Below are 18045 nucleotides of genomic sequence, written 5' to 3' on the forward strand. Positions count from 1 at the left end.
TAGACACCAATGGACTCTCCAGGCATAAATCCAAATCTTATGCTGGAGAGCAGAACCAGCCAACATTTGCATCTAATTACATTGCTTGCATTCAGTAAGTCTTTGTAGCTGCATATTGTAATTTTCTCTAACTTACTAAGGGGATTGAAAACAATACTTTTATATCAACACCGGGCCGCGTGACTGCTTGTGAATGGGGTCACTCATACTGATGAACCCTTGACCCAACTCTGTAATACCCCCCAGTTCAAGGAAGTGTTTCAATATATTTCAGCTCATGTTTTGGTTTGTTTTCTTCCATCTTGCTTCACTTTCACTGCTTCACTTTTTGGCTGCCACAGACTGATAACTGTTGGCAAAGAAGTTCTAAAAAACCCACTGTACACTACCTGTTCAGCACCAAACTGCAGATAGACACATTTAGCGACTAGCTAGTGAACACAGTGCAGCGTTTAAGCCCTCAACTGGCCCAAAAATCAGTTATTTCATGTTGAAATAAGCAGAGATAAATATTGCACAGATAGCTAGTGTCAACAAACGCATTCAGATTGCCATTCAGGTCTCTAGCTTATGCACTTAGTCTAACTTATTGGCTGCAGTTATTATTACGGCTGAACGGGAGGAAGTCGGGTGAGGTGGTATAATGCGTCTCCACTCCACTTACAAAAACTGCTGACTGCTTTTAAAGCACAACAGAGAAGTTCCACGAAGCCCCATTAACCCAAAACCCAACCCATTTGATGTTATTAGTGTTTTTTGGAAATGACACCGTATGAGAATAGAAATCAAATCTTACTTTCTCTTTAGGTTATATTCATAACATCTGAAAAACAATTATTCAAAATAACAACAATCTTTTTTTTTAAAATGACTGTAATGAAATGTCACAGTTAATTGAGCATATCGTGGCCTAATGGATGACCACTCTGTGTATGCGCATATAGTTTTTGTAGTGTGCGTCTGTGTGTGTTTTAGTGTGTGTAGAAGTGCCTCTACCATCTGTGTCTCATTATTGAAGGCCACCTTTCAGTACAGAGAGTGACTTCCATCTGGCTGGCTGTCTGTCAGACACTTTATCACTCAGCACTCCGATTGAGACACAATCTGCAGTCAGACGTCCTCGGGATGAAACAGATCAGCGGGCACTTTATCATGCGGTGCAAGTAACAGTTCTAATAGATTAACATGACAAAATGTTGATGAATCGATGCTATTTAACTTAAAATACAAATGTGTCCTCTACATGCAACCGATAGCTCTAAGTATGACTCAGATTTATTCAGAATATCATTGCAAACCTCGTTGAAAATGTTTTTTTCTGAACTAACTTGAAGTGCTGATTAGAATATTTGAGCTGTAGCTCAAAGCTGAAAACAACAGGTCAGCTACTTCTTGATAAGAGATTCCTCATGTGCTATTGGCAATTTTTGGTGTATGATAACTGCAATACACAACACTGACTTTGGTATTCAAGTATTTGTTGATTTGTTGTCCATTTTTAATTGTCCAAAATCCAAAATCTTTTCAGTGCCTTATTTAGCTGTTTGCTTTGGAGAATGAATTGTTTACAGAGTTATGAAGCCATGGGAAGATCAGATCAGCTCGGACACGATGAGACCTGTAACAGCCACGTAAGAGCGCAAAAGCATTCTCTGCAGACGTGCGTTTAAACTCGGCTTGTAAAATGTGCTAATCTTTAAAATGACTGAGTCAGTGAGTCATGCTTTACTGGAAAAGAGAGAGAGAGAGACACACACACACACACACACACACACACATACACAACCACAGCACAATTGTGCTATCAAGGCACCCTGACACTCAGACATTGTGTCTCTATCTTTGTTTTATTTTTTCTCTGACTCTTTGATACTGAGAGTGAGAAGTTATTGCTGCAAATCTTGTGGTCGTTCTCTGGCGGTGAGTTTACTCCAAGGACATTTAATTACACACACACAAACGTACACAATCAAAGGCACTCTCATTGTCATCACAGGTATACTGTAGTTTTTATATACTGTATTCCAGGCAAGTAATGCAAAAGGTAAGGCAAAATGAGGTTAACAAAGAAACAACAAAGAAGGAAGGGGCCCCCCCGATGACCCCGGGGGGGCACTGACTCCCGCTCTAACTTTAGGACTGAGTGCCGATTCCGAAAGGGGAGTGAAACCAGTCCTTTGAGCTAAACTGATTTGGTTGTCTTCTTTTATCTCAGTTAATCCTGCAAATAAATACAATTTAAATCAAGTTGGTTTGTTTTCCTCTTGGATCCAAGAAATCCTATCATAATGTTGTGTGTATGCATGCATGTCTTGTGGTCTTGTTTTCTACATTTGGGGGGTCCAAAATACCGGGTGGCCCACTACGATGTGGGGTCCGACATCTTTGCGGGGACCAAATTGCTGAAAACCATAAGGTACAAATTTAAATCTCACAGTCCATGTCATTTGTTGTTGTCTAAACAGAAAGAAAAGCAAAATGTATGTTACATACAGCAGGTAAGTTTTGTAACTGCTGTACTCATTTTAATCCGAACCCAGATCTTTTCCCTAAACTCAACCAAGTAATTTGATCACAACGTTATCTATGTGACGACAAGTGTTTTGTATGACAAAGGTTCAGTACACCTGTTGCTGGTACCCTGTAACAGCCGTATATACAGAAGCCATGTCGGTTTTGGAAGTTTTGGGACCTATTCAGTCGTTTAGGTATGAGGATGTGTTGCGTGTTGCCACTGGACGTTGAGCTCCATCAAACTGTCTGATATGAATGTAATTCCTCAGTTGACTTTGGCCCAGTATTTACTACTGCAGAGACCTAGTTTGAGTCTCAGAAAGGTTTGACTGTTACGATGACAGTGGCAGTGCCAGATTGCCAAGAAAAACTGAGACTGAGACAGCCAAGTTTACGTCATTATTTCTCTCTGCACTTCTCACACCAAATATAGACTTCTTTGAGTCTGACTGGTGCAGCTGGTGTGTGCTGATGATGTGTTTCAGACACCAAAAGAAAGACATACACATCTGATGAAGCACACATCTCCTGTGGCAGACATTTTGTCCATTAAAGATGGTAAAATTTCAGTTTATTTTACTTATTTAAAGTGCATTTAATATATAACAATAAATAAATACATTTCAGCCAACATGTGTTTAAAGTTAATTTCAGATAATTCTGTTTACAGCACACAATATTGAGCAATAGCTTATTTAGAAATAAATATCTTAGGATTTACATGTGTAACTACTTATCTTTTGGCCTCAGCGTACAAAGCATTTCAGCTGGAAATATGTTCATCTGCATTTTTCCAAAATGTGTTGGACCAGGCTGTAAATGTTATCTTAATTCTGGAGAAGAATGCCTTCTAGGTAACATCTTTTTTATCTCACAGATAAGCCAGGTTGGGTCAGGCAGCCCTTCTCTGCAGGGACTGAAGAGTTACAACATTTCAGGTCATTTTTTATGACAATGTGCTTCTTGAAACTCTTCTTGTCCTGTATTGTCTTCCTGGCCCTTCTCAAACGCGACATTAAATGTGCTGCCAAAAAAGAAAGTGATCACTATATTTTCACTGTCAGAAAGTCAGAAAGTTTTTTGAAATTTTCCTTCAATCTGATGGAGTGTCTTGTTTTTCTTGAAGATCTGGGCTTTCACAACCTTGAATGTAGGCCAACACTGACTGCCAAATTATATTGAGTCGTCATTGTTTTCCTGTGAGGATGTACTATATCAGGTCAAGATTAGAAGAGATTAGACTCCTACCGTGTGCTTTCCTCTCCTTAAGGTCATCGATTACCAGATAGCTATTGCTTTTACTGTTATGTGTAGTGTCTGTGTGTTTCTTAAACAGCCCTGAGCTTTAAGTGACAGGACAGGAAGGGACAAGGCCAGATGCCTTCCTCTAAGTAAGTGTGGGAATGTGACAACGTAAAGGTCCCATGTACAGAAGCCATTAAACAGCCATGAACAGCCCTGTAGTGTGCGTCAAAACTGAGTTAGCCTCAGTTTAGAGGTTTGGAGTTTTGGAGTTGACTCAATGTATACTTTCCCATCTAAGTGTAGAGAGACCTGCCGGTCCACTTTAGATGACATCATCACAGTCACGCAATGCACACACTCGAGTGATATTTCACCAGGGGTGTTAGGCAGACCCATCCTGTTCTTCTCTCACTTTGCAGTGTTCTCTTTCTCCATCGGAGGTTCATCATTGTAACGATTACTGCCATATTTCATATTTCATCAATATTCACGATGTCTTTCCATGACTTGTTCCATTTTGTATTAAGAAAATCTAAAAATAAACCCTTTCAGGAAAAAGTAAAACATCAAATTCTAATATATATCGTCAATTATTATAACAAAACATTTTTTTAAATAATTAAAAATAGGAAAACAATCCAGCACTGCTACTTTGATGACTGATTTAAAAAAAAAATCTGTGATAAATAATATTGTAGATTTTGTGTGTGTGTGTGTGTGTGTGTGTGTGTGTGTGTGTGTGTGTGTGTGTGTGTGTGCGTTTGTGTGTGTGTGTGTGGGTGTGTGTGTGTGTGTGTGTTATGTATGTGAGCATGAATTCATTTGTCCACAGGCCGTGTGTTTGAAAATCTCTCATCTCCCCAAAGGAAGACGTGCCTGGTAGGATTCCAGATGGACAGCCTCAAGTACTATCATCCAAAACACACACACACACACACAAACTGAGTATCACTTGCTTAAACAAACCTCATGAGGCTGACAAGGGGGAAAGAAACTCACACAAAGGAATATTTTGACAAATTAAGTGTTCCCTAGAACTGTTTTGTCATTAAAGAAATGGATCGAGGAAAAAGTGAAGAAAGAAAGAAACTCTTCTCTTACACAGCTTCCCTTCTGTCAAGACGCTGTCAAGAAATAATTAATCCCATCTGTCAAATCTCCTGACCCTCTTGGAACTGCAGGAAGCACTGCTGATATCTATATAAAGAGAAGCAACACTCCATTTCACTGTAAAAAAAACTTTTATGTGATCCACATGTGAAGCTCACATCAGCCCAACTGTAGAAATTCTTCAGTTTGATGTTATTGTTGAAAATGCTCTCAGCTGAAATCATAAATTAGATTTTTCTAAAACCAATAACAAGCAGAAAAAAAATGTGCATCCAGCCACGTTGAAAAAAAAAAAATCCGAAGTTCTGCCCACCTGCTTGTGTTTTCTTTTTACAATAAGCTTATTTTTGCTGCATATATGTTGTTGCTGGATGTTTTTCTTAAAGCAACATTTTGTAACCATGTTGCCTCTGATTTACAGAGTCTCCTGAAAGCAACGTGTACCGTAATTTCCGGACTATAAGACGCTACTTTTTTTCACACGCTTTGAACCCTGCGGCCTATAATATGATGCGGCTAATCTATAGATTTTTACGGGCTAACGGCCTCTAGCAGGAAGCGCAAGAGCGATACAGACAGGCGGAAGAGATAATGCGCCGAGGAAGACGCTAGTTTGATTGTGTTTTGAACAGTCACTTTGCGCATCATGCACACACCCTCATCATGGAAAACACAGGAAGAAATGCATATGAAGCAGCTTTTAAGTTAAAGGCAAAAATGAAAGTGACATTGAGAGCGACAACGAAAGAGAGACTGAGAAAGTGTGTGACGAAGTCATTCTGAGGCTGTTCAATTTCAACACTGAAGAAGACGATTTAAGTGGTTTTGTGCGCAGGCGGAAGATAGCGATCACTGTTTTGGCAGGGATTTTTTTAACCAGTCGTGTTACTGCTGTGTTACTGCCGTTTTACTGTGTTACACCTGCGGCTTATAGATAAATGCGGCCTATATATGTACATGTTTTTTTTCTTTTTAAAATTAGTTGGTGCGGGTTATATTCAGGTGCACTCAATAGTCCGGAAATTACGGTAACTTTTGCCTGCTGCAGCTTCAACTTAGCCCTGCTAGCTGACTTAGCTGTCACAGGAGCTTTGGACCACATTGAGGAAAGGGTCTTCAGTTGAACCAGTACTGGGCTCAGCAGCTTCAACAGAGATCATGGTAGAATAAGCAAGAGAGACAAGATTAGATATCAGACAGGCTTTTAGTTGTTGGCGACAGCTTTGCTAAATAAAATGCTGCACGACAGACACCGAATTGGACTTGTTGCTGTTGAGCAGTGAGTAATATTAGCTGGTGTGCTAAGTTATACAGTATGCCGTGTGTCATTGCACTTGCTTGATGTTTGACTGTTTTAGCAAAGTTATCACCGCGCTACTTTTTGCTAAAGCCAAGTCAGCTAACAACTTGGCACTTGTCCTTCTCGTGTTAATGTAACATCAGCATTATGGCATTACTGTTCTGACTTTTGTGCAAGGCTTGAGCAACCTGGGATTTGTATTTAGAAGGTAAAAGGTAAATGTATTGATATTTAAATAATGGTTTGAAAAGGTAAATAATGTTTCGAGTCCTTGAATTCTGCTACAGCTATTAGACAATAACGTGTTTTAAATGACTTTAGCAGTCTCATACCCTGGGGAATTGAAGCTGCTCTGTAGTCTGGTGGTACGGCAGCGGCTACCTCCATATCTTTTGCCAGATGGCAGCAGGGTGCACACTGTGGCTGGGGTGGGAGTTTTCTATTTCTAAGTATCCTTTGGGCTCTTTGTAGATTTCATTTATGACAGAACAAGCAGCAGGGAAAATAAAAAAAATATACAAAACCATCTACAGAGTCATACAAATATATATCAAAATGTCATAATTCCACTGTATTATAAGATGTCAATGCTATTCTTCTAATGTCTTCCTGATGGAGCAGCACTCATATGAGCTGACATCAGTGTTGCATCAGTGGTCAGAAGAGGCTGAATCGAGATGAAGTCACATTACCATTAATTAAGGTTAAGTCAGCGTCAGGATGAAGTCCTGTCAGTTTTCCACTCACTGATAGATATCAAGATATCACGCTGAACTCGTCATTTCATTCATACAATTTAAAAAGAGCAATTATATGAATGTATCTCTATTAATGTGACTGTTATTAGCACTAATTATTATGTCTCTTTGATTTCCTTCTCCTTCACTCTGCAGGCAACAGTGAAGCAAACACTTAATTTGTAAGGTCTGAGAGATGTTATTGGAGTAGCATGGTCTTGCAGCAAGTTGACAAGCGTTCATAGACAAATCCAATATCCGATATTACATTCTTATTAATTTAATGAAGTTATGTTACAGAAGACTTAATGTCGTACAGTAGAAAGGTCCACCTTTACAAAAATGTCCTTTGAAGATTAGGAAATTTGATTCATGGCATGACTAAAAATGTACAAAGAGGATCTCCTCAAATAAAACTTATAATCAAGATAAAAACCCAGACACATTATATTAATTAAGTTGTTTGACTTAAATGACTGACAGGTATGTGGGAAGAGGCAAACAGTTGAGGGAAAGAGAGAAATTTGCTTGTAGCCATGCATGTCAAGTGAGGTACACACAATGCCGTAATTCTGGGATACTATAATGCTACAGCGGTAGCATGTTCACATTAAACATTGCTTCTACTGCTGCACAAACAGTGGTGCAGATTGTACTGTTTCATATTTGCATAGCGATCCATTAAAACCACCTGAAAGGTTAAACAACACCTTCACAGTGAACATTCTGGCTTTAGCCTCCACAGCTCACCTTATCATAAGTACAAATAAATCATCCAGTCTTCAGCAGGTCATTACATTTCAAAACAAACAAGCAAAAGTTAATTTCACGGTTGCACTATTTGTCATAAAAATAAAAAAAAAACAAGACTGACGATGAGAAGTTTTGCATTAGAGGTTGCATCACAGTTTGAATGTCTGATCTGTACAATAGGGTCTTTGTTCCAGTCGCAAAAAAAAATCTTCAGTTGAAGTAAGTTCAGCTTTTTTTATTGTCCTCCCCAGACAGCATTGTGTTTATGTGGATTAGAGTCATTTGAACGGTCAAACATCTTCAACTGTACAACTACGACATTCCTCAAATATCCAAATAACACAGTAACGCAGTTGGTGTTGGATATTTGGGAAGGAACGAAATCTTGAAATTGAACTTGCCATCATGGGTTGTTGTTGGTTTTCCACAGGCTAGAGTCACTCCTCATGCAAATCCATTCTGTATGGTGTGCTAAAAAATGATCCTCCTGACACACCTTGTATCTGTACGAACACTTCTTCCTTATAATCCATTAAGCTGGATCGAGGAACAAAGCCAGTTCCACAGTGTAGTCTCCCAGGTTGTTTCATCCAAGCTGTTGTTCGCAGTCCTCCTATGAAGATCGATGATGAGGATCTGTACGGAGGCAAAACAAAAAAATTAGGTTCATGTGTTGTGCAAGTCCAAACTTCATTTTACATAATATTTTTTGTCAACCAGCTTGTTCCCGCCTTGCAGAATTTGTGTATGTTTGTTTTCATGGTTTGATGAGTTTTCTACTTAACTACATTAACTTACCATGTTTTACTGAAAACATACAAAACAAACGTATGTGTGTTTGTTGAGAATGCTGTATTGGTAAATGATGAGTACTTAAATTGAGAAGATTAGACGAGACAGAGGCCTGGTGAGGACAGTGTGTATCTGTGTGTGTGTGTGTGTGTGTGTGTGTGTGTTTGTTTGTGTGTGCGTGCAGACAAGGGGGTTTCACAATGTGGTCTTCACGGTCTGGTGCCTCACATGCATGAAAGGAGGGATGTATGAGATGACAGAGGAAGGGATGGAAGGAAGAGAACAGAGGGTGCAACGTGACACAAGAGAGCAGGAGAGCAGTAGAAAAAAATGAACTTTTAAACAAGAATAATAATTAAATGTGCCTTATTCTTAAATTGATCGGGACTATATGATGGGAAGGAAACTTAGAAACACAGAGTGAGAAGATGGAGTGACTGTTCCAGGGTGTAGCTGTTAGACAAACTTGTGTATTCAGGGTGCAGTGATGAACTCTGCTGCTCAGATCCCGTCAGTTCAGTGTGCTGGATTATTGTTATACTGCCATCTTGGGTTCATAGCTTGTGAAAGGTTTTACTCGAAGCGCAAAGCAAAAAGGCTCACTTCTGTATGTATTATTGGGTCCTTTAAAGACCCATTTACTGTTTAAAAGATTCATTATGCAATGTCTCCGTTCATACCACTCAGATTATACAAATTACGGTGCTCTTCATTCTCCTGTTTACTAAATTATGGCTTTTGAGAGCAACACAAGTGTGTTTTGTCATTTCTCCCATAAAATGTGGGCATGTTTGTCTCCTTTTGTTTCTATCAGAGTGGGGTGGGTCACATTCATGCATTTAATGCAAAAAAAAAAGTAAAACCTCCCAAGGGGACGATGATCTCCTCGCTGAGTTAAAACAAAAAAAAAGAAGAGGCATATGGTGAGTAACGTTTGCTGCAGACTGGCTCATCACTTTCACTGAGTGATGCAACACTAATGCTGCTAATAAGCTCTTTTTAGAACTCAGTGGGTGTTCCTCCTAGAAGTATATATTTGTTTTTCAGCCCAGATATAGCTTTTATTAGCTTTTTAAAAATGTATCCGCTTTCCAATGCAGATATCTGTCCATGAAGATCAGCTGAAATGTCGCCTTGTGTCAATTTCTCGCGTCTCAATTTGCTAATCCAATTGTAAACAATGAGGAATGAAATGAAACAGAAGAGAGATCCACATATCCATTATTTAGTTATCACCAAAACGTTGGCCATTGCCCCTGCAGTCTGAATAGTCATCAGAGCCATTGATTGTTGCCATTACTGTGCACTTGACACTGAAACAGGAAACCTGCACATCCTCAGGTTTTGATGCTAAGCTTCCAGTCTCTTTCACAAATGACAGGTGATTTCATATATTCAGATTTAACTGTTGCTCAGCGTTAATTTGCCTCTTTCTAGCACGTTTTGCTCCCCATTTACAAAACATTTATTTCAAACATAACAACATCTGTTTTTAGAGAAACATTTTAAAAATCTCAAGTCTCAAGGTTTTTTTTTGGCAGGTGATTCCAGACTTAAATGTAAAATGTAAGGTGTGATTGCAAACTTTGTTTCCACCACTGACACCAGTAGCAATGCTACTTCCAGTTCTCACCTCCTGCCTGGGCGGTCGAGTCATCGGTGGGCTGGTAACTGGGACTTGGACATCGGGTCAGAGAATTTATCCTTCACGTCCACAGTGTGTGACTGTGCAGGCAGGCTGGTTGGAGGATGCTGTTGATTATCTTGTCTATAGCAACAGATGCTCAAGCTCTTGTTTACATGCATTCTCCTTTGTGGAGTCGACTGAGTCAGCTCCAAAGTTTGAGATCACTGAGTAGAAACACATCTACGGTATCTAATTAGCTGAAATAGGTCCATGCTTGCAGAGAAACTGGCTGCTGATTGGACGCTGCAGAGAGCAGGATGAGGTAAAGTGTAGGTGGTGGTGAACAGTGGACAGCTGAGCTTCTACCGACCAAACGAAGACCACAACACTGACTGGAGTGTAGTTCTTGCTGTTATGTAATGTATGGGTGCTGATGGTGGTTATATACAAGCTTTTCTAACAAGTTCTCATTTGTGTTTTAATCCCAAGTGCAGCAAATAAAACAGAGTGATAGAGTTTAGACATATAGAAAAATAAAATGTCTGAACCTCTAGTTTTAAGGTTTGCCATGTATGCTCAAAAGGGTATAATACGGGTAGGAAAAAGGAGGTGAAGACCAAATGTTTTGTTTTCTTTCTGACATAAAATCAGCCCAACAAAGTGTCAGTGATGCTCTTTCTCTTCCTTTACACCTGCACGCTTTACTTATCTTTCCTCATTGATTCTTCTTGTTATGTTCTACTACTACTTTCGCTCTCTGCTACATCCTCCTCTTTTACTCTCTAGTCTTCCCTTGTCCCATCTTACCGGTCCACTCATTTCCTCACTCCCGACTCTTACACAATGTCTCTTTTCCCGTCACTTGTCTGAAGCGCTAATGGCGGAAATGAAAATGAGCATTTCCTGCCTCATTAGCTTCCCTCGCTCTTCCACATCTTCCTTTTTCACTTCATGTGTCACTCATCGCCACTCTTTATCTCAGATGACTAACGTTACAAATTCTTCCTCTGTCCGCTCCTTTAGACTCCATCTCCGTCTCTGATGGCTGAAGTTAGCTCTATTCGGTCTGTAGAATCGTCTTTTAATAAACTCAGCCACAGAGATACGATCCACTCTGACCGCTCTAATAGCCGCCAGGGGCACGCTTCCCTCTGGTATATCGAGCGAGGGAGGAGAAAATGGAAGTGAGCTCTAGAGGCGCATTACAGCTCATTACTCTGCCCAGCACTGACAGGAGGATGAAGCGTTTTCGCAAAGGCCGGATCACAACTCAGAGTAAGAGAGATACATATGCAAACACATGTATATGTGTAAACATGTACCGATGCATTGGAGGACACTGACTGCATGATCAAGTCTGACTGGACTGGGTTAAAACTACATGATGCAGGAAAATATGTTGAAGAATCATCTGAGACAACATTGTGGCATGAAGAAGAAAGGTTCTGTTTTTACATACAGTACTCGATGACCTGATAATGTCCCATACTTCATATAAACTGTCAAGAACAGCCATAACAATGCAAGACAGAGGTACTTTATCTCCAACAAGTCTGAAAAATGAACTGTAATTGCCATGCACAATGACACTTCTGATGCATTTAGATGACACCCTTGGTGAGAGAATGAAATGTGTGAGTGCCTTTATAATTTCTAGAAACAGATGCCTGATTAAATGCAGAATATGTCGGCAAGGGACGCGATTTCAGCATCGGAAACGTTCTGGTTTCTGTTATTAGACTGTAGAGAGCTTTGGTTGCATTTCTCAAGCTCAAGTGACCAGCGCATGGAGGGGGAAGTCTTGCAGCGGCTATTGCTGGCTTCACACCAGAAGCCCCAAAACATTTGCTGTTGCCAATTGGCTCCAAGATTGGTGCCACTAAGACAGTTACACATCAGATAAATTACCAAAATAAAGCTTTTTTCTGATATGAGGCCCCCATGATTAAAGTTTGGTTAGGTTTAAAGAAAAATATTCTTTTAAGCTGATGATGATGCACAGGAGTAGTATTGTTTCACTCTTTTACATTTACATTTACATTTAGGGCATTTAGCAGAAGCTTTTGTTCAATAGTCCCTCATATATTTGGAGATTTATAGCATTTTTAATCTCAGTGTTTCTCTAAACTGTTTTGGTTCAGTCTTGCCACTTTCATCTACACTGGTTTTAATCACAGCAGAACGTACTTGTCGAGACAGTTCACAATGGGCTGATGAACACGGTTATGGTTTGATTCTTCTGCTACTTTCCAGTTCTATTAGCTAACTTTTTGACCTCCGCTGACCTGATCCACCCGCATCGTTCTCATTCTGTATCCCCTCTCTGCCTCTTCTTCTTCCAGCCTTGCCTCTTCCCTCTATCAGTTTTATGAGATTTAATCTCCTCTCTAACAATCTCAGAGTGATTTGAAGGGAGCTCAAAGTAATGGCGCTATTCTTTTTAATGATGTATTTATCCTTATAATGGGGAAAATGCAACCCTGACAGAAAGAAAGGCCCCTGCGTGACCCTTCTCGCTTGTTAAATTTCAACATATCACTGCTCTCTCACAGCTGAGCCGTGCTTTTTTCTAGATCCAGTTTGTTTCCTCTGGGCTTTTTTAGGATGCTACAGTTTTTTCAAATGCAAGGCATGCATGTCAAATGAACTGGAGCTTTTAAATTAACTAACAGCGTGGATGCTTGTGGACACTAGGAAGAAGTACACAAGTCGCATCAAGAGATTGTTGTAAGAATTTGCTAAACCCCGCCCCCATGCAGCATTCATCCAATCATAGCGTAGTAACTATAAATAGATACAGCAGGCCTCTTTAAGGTTTCTCCACATGCCGAAACAGTGTACATGGGCTGTTGGAAAATAGATATATGTATAAAGAGTTCAGTGTTGTGTAGACAGATTAGACATGAATGCATGTAATAGCCATGTCTTCTCTAACGTTAGCTCAAAATCTTAGCATGTCTTGCTAATTAGCTTACTGTCATGAATGAATAATACACCCTCTAAGAAAAAGTATCAGCATCCTGTTACCATCGAAAACACTAGTTCAGGTTAAGTGACAGGGCGCGTGAGTCGTGCCAATATTTTGTGAAAGGTGTCGTAGGGGATAGGAACAACGTGTCCCGTTCCTTACTTGGGAAACTTTACACTCCAGCAGCCCAGCCTGATTGTGTTGAATGGCGCATTTCATACGGTAAATATCATAGAGAAAATATACGTCCGATGGCGTAGTATAAATAGCGAGAAAGCTGGGTCAAACAAACAGTCACACTTAAATATGACACATTTGTGATGTTAGGCCTCCGTGACATAAGCTGACTTGTGTTTCCGAAACCTAACCAGGTAGTTTTGATGCCTAAACCTAACCGAAGAGCAACAATTTCATGATGAACATATGTTTATTATTGTTACATTGAAGGTGAAGTTCAAACGACTGTATAGTGAAGGTCACCTGACTTCGTCTTCTGCTATACGTCCAAAACGCATAAAATGTGGATAGCGATTAAAGACATGCAAAAAATATATAAAATGACATGTAGCTTTAACCAATAAGTGTGTTTTAAGACACTTGAGGTTTTCATTATGAAATGAGGACGATTCAAGTGTGAGAGAGGCAAAAACTCAACTAAGCTAACATTAGCTTAATTAGCTAGCTGGCTCCAGTCGCTAAAATCAGCCAGCGACTCGTTCGGTCAGCTGCTAGGAAAAAAAAAGCTGCTTCTTCTACCTCTGTGTGAAATCAGATAAATCTTTTTAAAGATAAAGTATTGACAAGGGCAGCAACAGTAACGCATGGGGCAAATTGGGGGTAAATCCCTCCCATTCAGAATTAGTCAAGGAAATATACTACATGCTTGAAATTTAAGAATAAAACCAACAGAATAGAAAAGAACAGTATAGACAGCACAGGCTGGAGTTCAGCACTTTGTTCGAGCATCATCAGGATGTCAGAGGCCGTCGTAGGACTCAATCCTAATGTGCAGCGTCAACAGTAGATCTCATTCTGGCTTCTGATCTAACTCAGGGATCAAGCTATGATCTTGTCTAATCCTTGTAGTTCGGAGTGACCTCTGAGCTTGTGATGAATGGGTTTATATAACATCAGCGTGGCTTGCATAACCAACTGACCATTGGCAAGCATAGTACTATCATGTTAAGGTCACAGCTTTATTTTAGCCTGGAATCCAAAATGATTAATTTTAGTATTTTTTTGCTCAGGGGTGCTCATGAAATATGTTAATATGGTGTTCACTTGGAGGCTGGATTAGACATCCCTGTGACCCATTTAGACTCTCAAACTACAAAGGGCAAAGCTGAGGACAAGTTCCTCTGAATGCCGTTTCAGAACGTGTTAATTTCACAGATGATTAAAACGGAAATGAGCTACTAATGTAATAGTGATGATAAGCCATGGTGTCTTCATGATGTTGAGTTTTAAGCTAGAGTGTTTGTGCCAGGCAAATGGTTGAATGGTTGCTGATACTGATGGATCGAACATCTATTGTTTTAAGTGTTCTTTACACTCAATTTGGTTGATCCAGATGTGTGTGGAGTAGCTTTCTTGCTGGTTACAAAAAGGGTTCAGCGAAGTGTAATCATGCATGATAACAGTCTCTTTGTGGTCTTGTTTGGTCGGTGTGAAGTTTTCCAGCTTTTAAAGTGAGATTAGTCATAATAGCAGTTCTGGAAGTCCCTCATTGTGACTCTAAGTCATTTTCAAACTTAATTTTGACGCTTGTCTTAAATGTTTTGCACAGATAGTGTTTGATATTGTCTCTCTCTCTCTCTCTGTCAGACCATTATGTAATTTAAATACATTAATAACGTTTTGTGTTCCTGATTTTTTATTTATTTTCATTTAATTTGGTGAGAAAAATGCCAAAAGTAATTTAATTAAGAATCCAATGCAAATTCCCTTTCAAACTAAAGCTCACCCTCGTCGATCTAAAAGTAAGGCTATTTACATCATATCTGAAGAAAAATATATTTATCAAGCTATACAAGATTTCCCATTATCTGAGAGTACTTTGGCTTCCATCTCGTCAGAAGGCACAGGCGCAAACCACAGCCACCACCACTATGTTGCCGATGGTTGCCAGCACAGCAATCCACAGCCAAATGGTGTCACTGGACACTTTCCCATCATCCTCTGCTTCTGAGGGTCGAGAGTAGCCAGCGTTGAGGTTGGAGGTGGACGTCTGCAAGGACGTGTTGCCATTGTATGGAGAATCCATGAAGGTCCCGCTCACAGCCGGGAAATGCTGTCAGGAGAGAGGAAGAGGAACTCAGTTAATGTCACCAACATATTCACTTCACCTTCAGTTTGAACTCACCAGGTATTTTTAGTATCAAAGAGCTAAAAATTGGATGCTTTCAATCCTCAGTGAATCTTACAATGAAAGGGATGGCATGGCAGAACAATAACATGTTCTGTTCAGGAGGCTAAGGCCACAGCTGTGCCTGGTCTCAGGACAGCTGTACAGTACAGCGGCGAGGAATCAGCATCTCAGAGGGGATAATTCTCAGACGTATTAAGTCTGACACATGCTTCGTATATACTAAAAGGGACAAACACACACAGACAGAGTATGGAAGAGAAAGGTACATAAAAAAACTAGCGATGTGGATAATGAATCCAAATGTTTGCCTCATCTGGATGTATTGTGTCCCTGAGGGGCTTCCATCGCATCGTCTGTGGTATGGTAACCATCTCTGGTCATTAATAACCTAGAAAGTAGAAGAACCACACACACACAGTCTACTTCCTTTCTTTTTTTCTCTGTCTCACACACATAAACACACACATTTATACATTTAACCCTAGTTTGAGTGGCTTGTGTTGCTGCCAACTCTTTATTCTGGAGATGCGACACCTGCGCTACAGATACACAGATGGTACGCTCAGGTGTGTGAGCATAATCTACTGACACTTGTCACACAAGCTCACGGCACGCTGCAAAAAAGACAGTAACACAAGCGCACAGGCTGTCTCGGACGCTCAAATGTAAAACTACAGCCGGAGCAGTGTGATACAAACAGACAGCTTAGTGACCATTAATAATTCCAGCTGTACTCCGACAGCTGAAAGGTTCAAGTGAGTTTGACCCTTTAGCTTGCGGGTGTTTTAGCACCTAAAAGCACAATGCTGTTATTGCTGAACTGTGTCACTTCTGCTCTGAGCATCCCAAAATAGAAGTCAACAAGAGGAAGAAGTTAAGTAACTGGACAAGTCTTTGTATAACCTGACATGCAGAAGATCATCATTTCTTTGAGGATTCAAAGTTTGATCTGCGTAACTTAAAAAAAAAACTACAGAAGGATGACAAGGCGTTTCTGGAGGCGGGGTGATAGTGTTCCACTACTATAGCCTCGGATAAACCTATTTTCTATAAAACCTTTTACTATCATTCAAAACACATTTTCTTATCGTCATCTTCCTTATATTTTGAGTTAAGCTGTGTCTAGAAAAAAAACAACTGAAAAATACGCTTCATGCTGCAAACCTGCACTTTGTCTGACCAGAGCCATTTAGCCTTCCAAACTGGGAGTGTATGCAACACTTCAGGGCTGACTTAGGTGAAACTAGGCATAAAAAAGGTAAGGACACCTTCGTGTTGAAGGCAGCAATACGAACATACGCAGAAAGACCAGACAGGAGGAAGAGAAAATATGTATCCCCTCAGGAAGAATTTATGTCTTTGTTTGACTAACGGAGTTTGGAACATTGATGGACAATATTCACAATTTGGATTAATTTGATGAAAACCCTTTTGGATTATTTTGATGATTGGACCCTTAAGGACTAAAGGAATATATATTATTAGGGAATGGACACGAATTAGGACTTTATGACCGCTACAAAGGTAGAGAGTCAGCACTTTTTTCTGTCTCCCTTGCTGAACATGCCAGCAAATCTGGATGAATTATTCATCGGTTCACATGGTTTTCTGTTAAATAAGCTAAACCACTGAGTTGTGTCAAAAGTCAAAACATTTATATCGTTATGTGTCAAGCTAACCAGTGCGTGCTGGGGATGGTAATGCATTACCAGACTTAGTAACTTTGATAAAATTACAGTTATGTTACTTTTGTAGCGTTTTACCGCCAACAATGAGTTTTAGCAGTTATAGTTCAGTACTCGTACCACGCTGCGAACAGTTTGAATTCATCCTCAGCATATTGGGGGGAAGATGTTAAACATGTGGATATTTAAAATCTCAGCAGATAAAACATTAACCATATATTAGATTTTTAGTAAAACATGAAGTAACACTGTCCTCGAAAACACCTGAATGGCACGAGCAGGTGCAAACTTTTATTACGCAGATGACAAATAGCTGATGTTGCTGACTCTCTGCATCAGCGTGACTGCAGCTGAGGTCAAAACCACCGTGATTGTAAATAGATTTGTTTTTTCTCTCCAGTCTGGTTTGCTTTGAACCCCAAGTGCTTCTCAGGCTGCTCTTGTGTCCTCATCCACCCCATCTCTGTGCCCCGACTGCAGATGTGACTTCAGTACAAATCATCACAGAGAAAAACATTTTGTTTTATCGCTCTCAAAACGAAGGCTACAAGGGAAAACCATGATGACACATCAAGTGGTAAGGCTCAGGCAGCGTCTTCACAGGGGTCAGGAGGTAATTAGCCTTGTTTTTAGAGAAAAATCTGACTAACGTTATTTTGCCACCAGCTTTGGTAAAGTTCAGCCACCCACTCTGAATGAGGGGTCAAGGAATCACTCAGGAGCATGACCCAAGGTAATCGGACACCACTTGTCCGAGTGGAGGCGATGGCCGCTCATATGTGTTCCAAATGTCTGCTGGTTTTAGTCACATCAGCTTCTGCTGTCTGTCCTTGCATCAGCTAGGGTCCACATGAGTGGAGTCAGAGAGACACTGAAGCTATTCCAGGCTGTTTATTCAGCAAATGGACATAAAGACACTTGTACTGTTGAGTGAGGACAGAGATAT

The 18045-nt window shown here is 40.1% G+C and overlaps 1 long non-coding RNA gene across 1 annotated transcript; it reads right to left on the bottom strand.

Moving 5' to 3' along the window:
• Positions 1–7170: 7170 nt before the first annotated feature.
• On the bottom strand, positions 7171–15112 carry LOC115575799 (uncharacterized). Its single transcript, XR_003982736.1, has 2 exons — positions 10085–15112; positions 7171–8295 (listed from the first exon to the last, which is right to left on the bottom strand). It is a non-coding gene; the product is annotated as an uncharacterized LOC115575799 (long non-coding RNA).
• Between the last annotated feature and the right edge of the window lie 2933 nt (positions 15113–18045).

This window comes from Sparus aurata, chromosome 2 (assembly GCF_900880675.1).
Source record: "Sparus aurata chromosome 2, fSpaAur1.1, whole genome shotgun sequence".
NCBI classification, from domain to species: domain Eukaryota; kingdom Metazoa; phylum Chordata; class Actinopteri; order Spariformes; family Sparidae; genus Sparus; species Sparus aurata.